General features: G+C 34.1%; 1 long non-coding RNA gene across 1 annotated transcript; it reads right to left on the bottom strand.

Moving 5' to 3' along the window:
• Nucleotides 1-2,994: 2,994 nt before the first annotated feature.
• On the bottom strand, nucleotides 2,995-3,984 carry LOC141668962 (uncharacterized). The gene is made up of 3 exons (XR_012553278.1): nucleotides 3,798-3,984; nucleotides 3,602-3,691; nucleotides 2,995-3,133 (listed from the first exon to the last, which is right to left on the bottom strand). It is a non-coding gene; the product is annotated as an uncharacterized LOC141668962 (long non-coding RNA).
• Between the last annotated feature and the right edge of the window lie 6,064 nt (nucleotides 3,985-10,048).

Below are 10,048 nucleotides of genomic sequence, written 5' to 3'. Positions count from 1 at the left end.
CTGTGTGTAATCTGTATAAATTCAAAAATATTAATATAATTAATTTTTACCCAAAAAATAAGTGAATACATGAAAATAACAGAAAATATGTATCACCTAATTCTGTTCTTCAAGCCTATTCCAATTATCGGTTAAAGTTGGATTCAAATTCCAAATTACTCGATAAGAAACAAATGCATTCAGTTATTAACACACAAACACAAATTGAACTGCATACAATATGTCTAAGGTATTTTGGGTGAAACTGGAGAAAAAAATGCCCAACAAAAGTACTTATCTTATTATGCAAACTGAATACTATATAAATAAGAAAACTGAAAGCAAGAAAGTGTCCTACAAACAGGGACTAAAACAACTAAACAACTTAACTCTTAAAACATCTCAACCACACTAATGTATTCACTACTGCTCATACAAATCGTCCATGCTTGTGATGACCACGTCCAGCACTTGACTACAAACTTGTAGAGCATCAGCCTGACACTACAAGAAAAAAGTCCATAGACATCGCTTTTTGACCGATGTCTATGTTGTTTCACAACCGATGTTGATGTCGGTGATGTCTATTCTAGACATCGGTGGATACCCGATGTCTATACTCGATTAGACATCGATTTTAGTTAAAAAACAGATGTTTATGTGTTGATTATTTACATAAAATGCTATAAATAAATTATTTAATAACTAAATTACACCTAATTAAACATGTTAAACACATCATGAGCTATGTTTTTTGTCACAAAAACATCGATAATTTTGACAGAGGTGATGTAAAATGGCATATTAAACATCTGTTTCTTTAATGAAAGGTGATGTCTAATTTAGCGTATAAACATCACTTTTTTCTAGAATGAAGTGATGTATATGTATCATTTAGACTTGAACATGTTAGTCTTTCACATCAGTTATTTGTCTGAAACTGATGTACATTGCGTTTTTTGACATCAGCTTTGTTTGGTTAAAAGTGATGTTTATAATGTCACTTGACATCAGTTTTATCTTAAACAAAGTGATTTCTATGTTTCATTTAGACTTGAACCTGGATTTCTGTGACATCATTGTTTTACCTTAAAGTAATGTACATTATCTTTTTTGACATCAGCTTTTCTTATATACATGTCAAGTGCTAAACATTGCTAACACAAAAAGAAATAAACAAGATTTATATAAGACCATGTAAATGGGTAGCCAGTATATTGAAAATTTCTTCAATCAGTAGTAATATCTCTTAAACTCTCTCCTGCATAGCAGGTTTACTATACATACACCTAAACACTAATGACCATAAAAGTAAGACATGATGTATATGAACGATTAGCTGCCTAACATTTACAGATAAAACTCAGATGCCACTGAGTCATTCTGTACTCGTCTTTCATATTATCTTCTAAAAGAGCTCCATTAACTGCTGGACAACATCTGATGAGCAAGGAAAGTAAACACTGCATGTTATTAACTTTATACAAGCAAAGTTTATCCAAAAGTATAATGATCGTAAGTTATATACCTATTGCATAATCAGTAATGTTTAGTCTAGTAATAATAGACTCCGGATGGCGACCTCATGAGGAAGTGTTTAGGATATTGGAGACATTTGTTTGAGGAAACTCTCCAGCCAAAAAGGAGAGAACAAAGCAAGTGCACGAGAAGGCTGATAACTTGGAACAAAATGTTGGGATCCCCTTACAGTCACAAATGTCAAATTTTTGTATCCAACTGCATATCCTCCCACCTTGAAAAACATCATCGAAGAAATTAATGATTCGTGATTTGACAACTAGAGGAAGGGTTTTGTGTGTGCTTGCTGATAATGTAGTATTTGTACCTCAGCCTTAGTGTACCAGGGGTACCATTGTGTTTTGACTGTAGTTTGAAGATAGTCTATGGCATATCTTGTTGTTGTCACTGACACTACGCCATCCGTGTCCCCGCTGCACGGATGCCAGACACTGATGCCACTGCACATAAGATGAATTTGTTACTTCATTTGATTAACATTTAAATCATATCACCTGACAAAAAAAATCATAATATGTATGTTACAGTTATTTGTCTTTCATGGATTTTTACACAAAGCTTTATAAAAACTTCATTAACCTGTTTGCAGGAAAAACATCCATAGCAGTATATCTAATTGGGGCAAATGAGATGGATAAAAGTAATGGTTTAAAACACACAGGAACAACCTCATGAAAAGGAGGAAGTAGCCTGATGGCCAAGACCTAGCCCCTGCGACCCATTCGTTTGATTCTCGCCTTTGAATACTTGCTAGGATTAGGAAAACACTACAGGGCCAATGAGAATAATGTATTAGGGTTCTAAACTTGGTCCGAAGTCATGTGTACTAATCTTGTAAGAATTGAAATGAAAAACTGCTTTGTAGTATGGTGTTTTTGGCTCTAATTATCAACCACCAGCACATTGAAACTCTATAGAGGCTTTCTGTATCATTAATAGTGAATTAAAAACTGATTTTTGGAACACAATATAAGTGGTCTTATATGACAAAAGACAGTAGTGCACCTGCTCCGATGTAGCATAAGTTCCATACTGAATCTATGTGCGAAGCATAGCCTTTAAAGAAGCAAAGAGATATTGAACCTGAGGGAAACCCAAAGAACTTAACATTAGTTTCCTAGTTTGTTACTTTTACATACTAGATATAATTAAACCAGGAACAATATATAAGAAAACAAAGATCACTTAATACATCAAACACATAGAGAATCATACCTTCTCAACGATAGATATGAGCTTAAAAGTCAAGTACAGCCCCACAATTAGAGATGAAAAGAGGCTTCCATATTCATTGTTCGAAAAGAAATGATACCAAACTGGAGCCGGAAGGAAAGCACGGTATAGCAGTACAACATACTCAACTAAAGTTAACATTTTTCCCTTGAAAAACATTTACAGTTAGAAAAGAAATATAATCTGCAAAGAGTTAATATCTTGTATGAAGTTCTTTCACAATTTTTTTTATTATATGGTGATACTAACATAAATATTTTTAGGTCCTTTGTTTTTAGTGTACATTGGCTCACCTGCTTACGGTACATTCTACCCCTGCTATTTTTGTAGTACATCAATATACTACACTTAAGAATCATTGATGCCTGACGAACCAATGCATCTGAAACAAAACAGATTATCATAATACATGGAGTGGCAAATAATAAGGTTACTCATATCAACATACACAACGCGTTCTTTCTCCTGTCAGCTGGAGAAAACAGAAGAATTTAAAAAGAATGTGTAGTAAGCATAATATAGTTCTACTTCTATACACTGTTTAAGAGATATTAAGAAATTTCCATGATTTTGTTAACATGTCTCAGATGTGTAAATTCAGTAGACAAAAACGCAAACAATAGAAATACAAGTTTTACACATTTCAAACAGCTCATATTACTCTATTTTGATTAGATAGCACAATATGCAGTATAAAATTAGGCTTTCTTCAAATGTAATATATACTATAGAAAAGATACCAACTGCTTGCGGAAAATGGAATGGAACAAGGCTAAAAACATATGAAGGGGAAGAGAAGTATGGATAAGGTAGGTTGAAGGGTATAATGGATTGCAAAATTCTTGTTCACCTATATAGCCAGACACAGATGCCACTGTTCATAAGTTCCTTGATAACTGGCAAGACTGTTGTTGGGGCTTCCGTATAATCAATTACACCACTACAGATAACAACGTTATATAATTAGTCAGAGTACCAATTGTAAGTCAAATAATTTTAAGATTAGATGATAAGCTGTGATTTAACAATCTACTAGATATGTGTACCTGCAAGATTCCCATGTCTTTGGAGGAATAGTGACATGAGGGCATCCATCTCTTGTAATGAACGGGTACACCAACAAGCTCTTCTATTCTTTCCACGTAGTCACGTGCAGCCTTTGGCAGATCAGAGTAGTTTCTGATGGAAGAAATATCAGATTGCCAGCCAGGCATTTTTTCATATTCAACCTGAGGACAAAAGTATAAATAAACAATCAACAAAAATACAAGTCTTTCAGCATAGTGATACACCAGGAGCTGTAGCTTCAACATGATAGACTATGCAGGTAGGATGGAACAAGTATAGCTTAGTCAGGCAAAATACAGTCATATCGGGCTTCATTACAAAAAAGAGATACACTATCAAGATGACTCATTCAGTTTGATATAGGAAATAATTAGTTTTGGTAACAGGGAATCCTTCATGAATATAAGGTATTGAAATGTAAAACAAGATGGATCAATCGGGCTGTATATTGTAAAGAGCTTTAAAGCAGTAAATTTTAATATGTTCAGTTGGAAAAATGGAAATAGATAGCACATAAGATGAATTTGTTACTTCATTTGATTAACATTTAAATCATAACACCTGACAAAAAAAAATCATAATATGTATGTTACAGTTATTTGTCTTTCATGGATTTTTACAACTTGTTCCTTCTCACGTGTTTGCTCATTCCACTCACCTTCACAAATCTTTCATCATCTTTTACCAATAATCTATCAGATCTACTACTATAGTCTCTTATCTCCCTCCCTTCTATTTTTTACTTTCCTTCAGACGTGATACTGTCAGTATCAATCTTAGAGTAGTAAGGCACATGCAATAGATAGTAAAGCATGTGACCAGTAGTAATCTATTGTTCCTTTAAATTGAGTTTCCTCGTCTATGTATGCATTACCAATCTGCAAATTAAGGTACTCCATGTCAGTTATCATTGTTCATGTTTTATACGTGCTATCATGAAATGATTTCTACAGGTTCCATTTCCATTTAGGCCATGAGATATATGCTCCTTCACTACTAAAACCCACCTGCAGACTGTAACTAAAATCACTACAGTTCTGGAATATAACAAGAAAAATAAAATCCACTAATCAGACCATAATATCAAAAACATCAAGCAAAACAACATCATTTCTTACATGCCTAAAATACTACATTCCAATTACAAAAATATAAAACCTCTACAATTCCGCAACATAGCTATAAAAATCATCAAACCAAATTAACCACCCGATAAATACCAAATCAAACATAACATCAGTCATCAAGCAAAATGGCTTCAGGATATTTAAGTAAAATGTGATTTCTTCTCAACACCGAGAACGATAGTATCACTACCTCTAACATCGACGGAGGCGTTACCTTTACGGACAGCTTCGATAGCGTATTTCACTTGAAGTGGATGACCCTCCGGTGAGAACACGTTCATTGCTCTGTCATATCGAGCCATCTCTCCTTTATTAATTCTAACAAATCAAAGTAAAAAAAGATAAAACTAAGTATGACATTAAACGGACCTAGATCGCAAAGAATTTCATATTTAGCTTTTGTGTGGTAGAAAGAATATCCAGAACTTGAAGCCACGTATCATGATTGATTTGCAATTCCTGTATAAAATAAATTCAAAATAATTAGTAACACCATACAGTACTTCAATTTGGATTTTTATTGTAAAAAATCCCCAATTCTAAAAACTAGGGTTTCGATTTAAAGGATTTTGATTAAAAAACTAGGGTTTCGATTTAAAAAACCAGGGTTTCGATTAATGCAAAGAAGACCAATTAATTTTACTTTATAATATGAAAACGAAAAGAGAAATAACCTAATTGAAAGAGAGAGAGAGCTGATGAGCGAAGACAGTAGAGAAAGCTGAGAGAAAAAGAGAGCATAGCAGATGTGGTGAGAGGTGGTGAGTAGCAGTGAGTGAGTGATGAGAAGGGTGTGTTCTTGTCGGAGAGAGAGCTGTGAGAGAGAGCTGTGAGAGACAGAGAGAGCTGTGAGAGAGATGTGAGAGGGAGTGAAAATGAGAGAGTTTTTAGTTTTTATTTAATTTAAGAGGGGGAAACCTAAAATTGTCAAGGAGGGAATAAAAATTTTGTTAAGGGGGAAAAGAATTGAGGAGGCCGCGCGTTCCATATTAAAAAACTCAACTTAAGACATCGGTTTTCAAATAGACGGTGTCTTAAAAATAGAAAGACATCGAATAAACACGGGGTGATGTCAATTATGTTTGAGACATCAGTGGCATCAGTGACCGATGTCTAATGTGTGATGTCTATTAACATTTTTCTTGTAGTGTGAGCATATGATCGAGTAAATAAATAAATATTAACCAACTCAAGTTTAGATTAACAGCCAACAAACTACCCTTAATCTAAACTTGTCTGAACACACCTTTTTTACTCGAAGCAACGTCCTCATGTTTTCAAACCTAAAGCAGTAAGAGCTTTGATAAGCGAATCAACATGCTGTTCTTCAAAGTAGACATGCTTCACAATGATTTCTCCATTCTCGACACATTCCCGTATAAAATGATAACGGATCTCTAATGCTTGCTTCCGCCATGGAACACATGGTTTTTGGCCAAGTCAATAGCTGACTTATTATCGATGAACAATGTCACATGACCAATAATATAATCAATGATCTATGTTAGAAGCTTTCTTAACCACATACGCATCAGCCATTGCTACCATAAATTCTGCCTCACACGAGAAAAGTGTAACACACCATTGTTTCTGTGAAGTCCAAGTTATCAAACTTTCATTTAGGTAAAAAACCATACCTCATGTGCTTTCCTATCGTCCACGTGGCCAGCTAAATCACTTTCTGAATACCCAATTAGCACCTCATTTTCACTGTTCTGTGTGTACACCAATCTGAAATTAATCGTGCCTTTTATACAACTAAACTAAATATATGTTTAACTGTGCCAGGTGCATCATTATAGGTTTCTCCATAAATGTGCTTACAATACCCATATAATAGACTATGTCTCGCCTGGTATGGAATAGATATCTCAGACCTCCAATCATACTCTCAGATTTTGTAGGATCAACTAGTGCGCGTGCCTCCCTCATCTTTGCTGATAACCTCCTTGGGATGCATTGGAAACTTGGTTGAATTCAAATCCATCATCCCAGTTTTATTTAAAACCTTCTTCGCGTACCCTGATTATTTTAGCTGAATAAAGGCATCTCTTTGCTGAACTTCGATGCCCAGATAATATGTCAATTTTCCCAAGTCTTTCATATCGAATTTCTTGGCCATCTATTCTTTGAATGCCTTAATAGCGGCAATATTAAACCTAATTACCAGTATATCATCAACATATACGCCAATGATCAGAATATCCTTTCCCAAATTTTTGGTATACACCGCGTGCTCATATGCACATCTGACATGCCCAAGCTCCTTCAAGCATTCATTCAATTTAGAATCCCATGCTCGTGGTGCTTGTTTTGGTCTGTATAGGGCCTTTAACAGTTTATAGATAAGATGTTCCTTCACTGGTTTAACAAGTATTTCAGGCTGCCTGACATACACCTCCTCCTTAATTTCTCAGTTTAAAATGTTGTCTTTACACACTACAAGAAATTCTGTTATTGCTAACGGCATATTTTGTTGGCAAGTTAAGGAAATCCGTTGGCAAAATAGGTTCCCAACCGAATGCCAACTGAACCCAACGGTTAGAGGAAACGTCGTTGGGAAGTACCTTGCTAACCGAATTGAGTATTCTGTTACTAAGTTAACAACGGAATAGTAACAAATTAATAACACACCACATTAAGCAAAAAAACACCACATGCTAACAGAATATTTGGTTAGTAATTCTAGCAACAAATTCCTAACGAAAATTCTGGTTAGTAATTCTAGTAACAAATTCCTAACCAAAAATGTAGTTAGTAATTCTAGCAACAAATTCCTAACGAAAAATCTATTGCTAAATTTAGTAACAGAACACTATCGGAACTTTCAATTTTAATACTAACAGACTATTCGGTTGTTAAATTTACTAACAAAGAACTGGTGTCCGCCTGCTCAAATATTGTACAATATTTTCATTTTTTGAGATGACAGATTTTCTATATCTATTCAAATGCAGATACAATAAAACATAACAAAGTTATTTTTTTCATATAAATAACATTTCCTTACAAACCAATCAAAAATAGGGTAAGAGATAAATTATCAAGTAGTAAGCCCAGATAAAATATCCAAAAATAGTCTTCAATTAGTACTGAGACTTGAACTGGTCATTATATGATGATAGGTTAGTGTCCTTACAGCATTATATTATTGTCCTACAACAAAATATAGTTAAGTGCAACCTGAACATACTAAAAACACCAAACATACTGAACTAATTACTCATTAACATTCTCGCTATCTGAATCCGAGTTAGGGGTGGTAGGGGATTGAGCTTGTGCAGAAGTAGCCTCGAGATTTTTGGCTATTTGATTCTCCATTTCTTTCATCTTATCCTTCATCACTTTTATTTCCTCCTGCAGCTTTTGGTTTTCAGCATCAGCAAAGGTTGAGCTACAAGGAATATGATTCTTCGACTTATAAAATAGACTTTGCTATGAACCAACTCCACACACTCCCTTTTTCTTGTCAATCCCTCCTGTCGCCTCAAGAAATATAGCATTTTTATCAACAGGCCCCCAGCTTTCTTATGCAGCTCACAGAGTTTGAGAAATGTTTCCTTGCACCCAACAACAATATTCCAGCCAAAATCAGTAATATTAGCCTAAATCAGTAATATTTAATAATATGGACACACTTGAGCATCACAAGTCATCAGCAGATATTACAAACACAACAACCAACTTATCCAAATCACAAACTAATTAATCTTCTTAAATAGATATGGCTAATAAGCTCTCCCTAGCCAGGTACTCCAATTGTGCAATCTCATAGACAAACCCTTAATTCATAACAAAGCTATCCATATACTAATATTTTAGTATCACAATTCACCTAAAGGTTCTAGACGTGTGAATCCTCACAATCGGCAATTGTTAATATTTTAGTATCAAACTATGTATTACATATGCCTCACACCTATAAAGTTATAGTTGTGTACCTATCTTCAGGTTTCTTTATTTCAAGTACTTGCAATTTTTAGATTCTAGGTAGGTTCTCTGTTCTTTTAATTAAGTATAATATTTTAATACAAAAGTCATGCTTTTATATTATCAGATAGCTTCATGAAAAAAGTAGACTACTGTAATTTGTAACTAAAAATGAGAGCCTTAATCAGTTGATACATTTTGATACACAACAAGCACACCCTCCGCTAACATATATGAGTTGGAACTGGGCATTACAATTTCGCAAAAGAATTGCAAACAATTTTAAACCTTTGTCAACCGATTGGTTTTTTAAGCATATACTAGCATATACTAAGCTAAAAATAATTTTAAGAAGGAAGGCAAAAAGCCAAGTAAGGCGTTCTGGTTAAAATCTAATTTCTATATTTTTTTACTGTCCTTTAAATAAGAATATGAACAATATAAGTATTACCATTGTACCTAGTTTATTATTAAAATTATTAAATAATTTCTAAAAAATTAAATGCTTATGTACTCTGTAATAAGAACCTCTAACAAAGAACAAAAATCATTAATGGAACCACAAAAGCCATCTCATACAAATACTTAGAGAACTCAAACCTTATGATTACAGAGTATGGATGGGAACTCATTCATCGGCAAGAAAGAAATGATCTGACAAGAATTTACCAAACCTTATGATTACACATCTGACAAGTCTAATATCATTGATCAGTGTTTCACTTTGTGTGTTGGGGGGGGGTGAATTTTACCTTGTATACTTTCAAGAAATGTACTTAAGAGATGAACTAAAGCTATATTATAATTTTTTTTAGCAGAATACTTTCTTCTGAAACTTGGTATTTCTAGCAGCGAGGATGACATGTATCTTGCAAATTGTCAGAGCACAGTAATAGGTATCAACCAGATTTATACTACAACTCTGGCCGACATTATATTCATATTTCTATAAGGAAAAAGGCCAACATACCTAGTTTATGTACTTCAAATCCTTCTGAATTTGTTTTGTGCCCAGTTCCTGAAAGCAATATAAGAAGAAACAGACAAGAGAAGTTAGAGTTTTCAAGGCATAGGAATTCAACAGAAGCACACCAACCAGATATACCAATTATATCAAAAATGACACTTATTTACTAAGTTTCAAAAAGGGGGCCTCAGGCAATGAGGCAAAG

This window comes from Apium graveolens, chromosome 6 (assembly GCF_009905375.1).
Source record: "Apium graveolens cultivar Ventura chromosome 6, ASM990537v1, whole genome shotgun sequence".
Taxonomy (NCBI): domain Eukaryota; kingdom Viridiplantae; phylum Streptophyta; class Magnoliopsida; order Apiales; family Apiaceae; genus Apium; species Apium graveolens.
The sequence above is the reverse complement of the archived record's forward strand: the minus strand, read 5'-3'. Positions and strand labels throughout refer to the sequence as shown.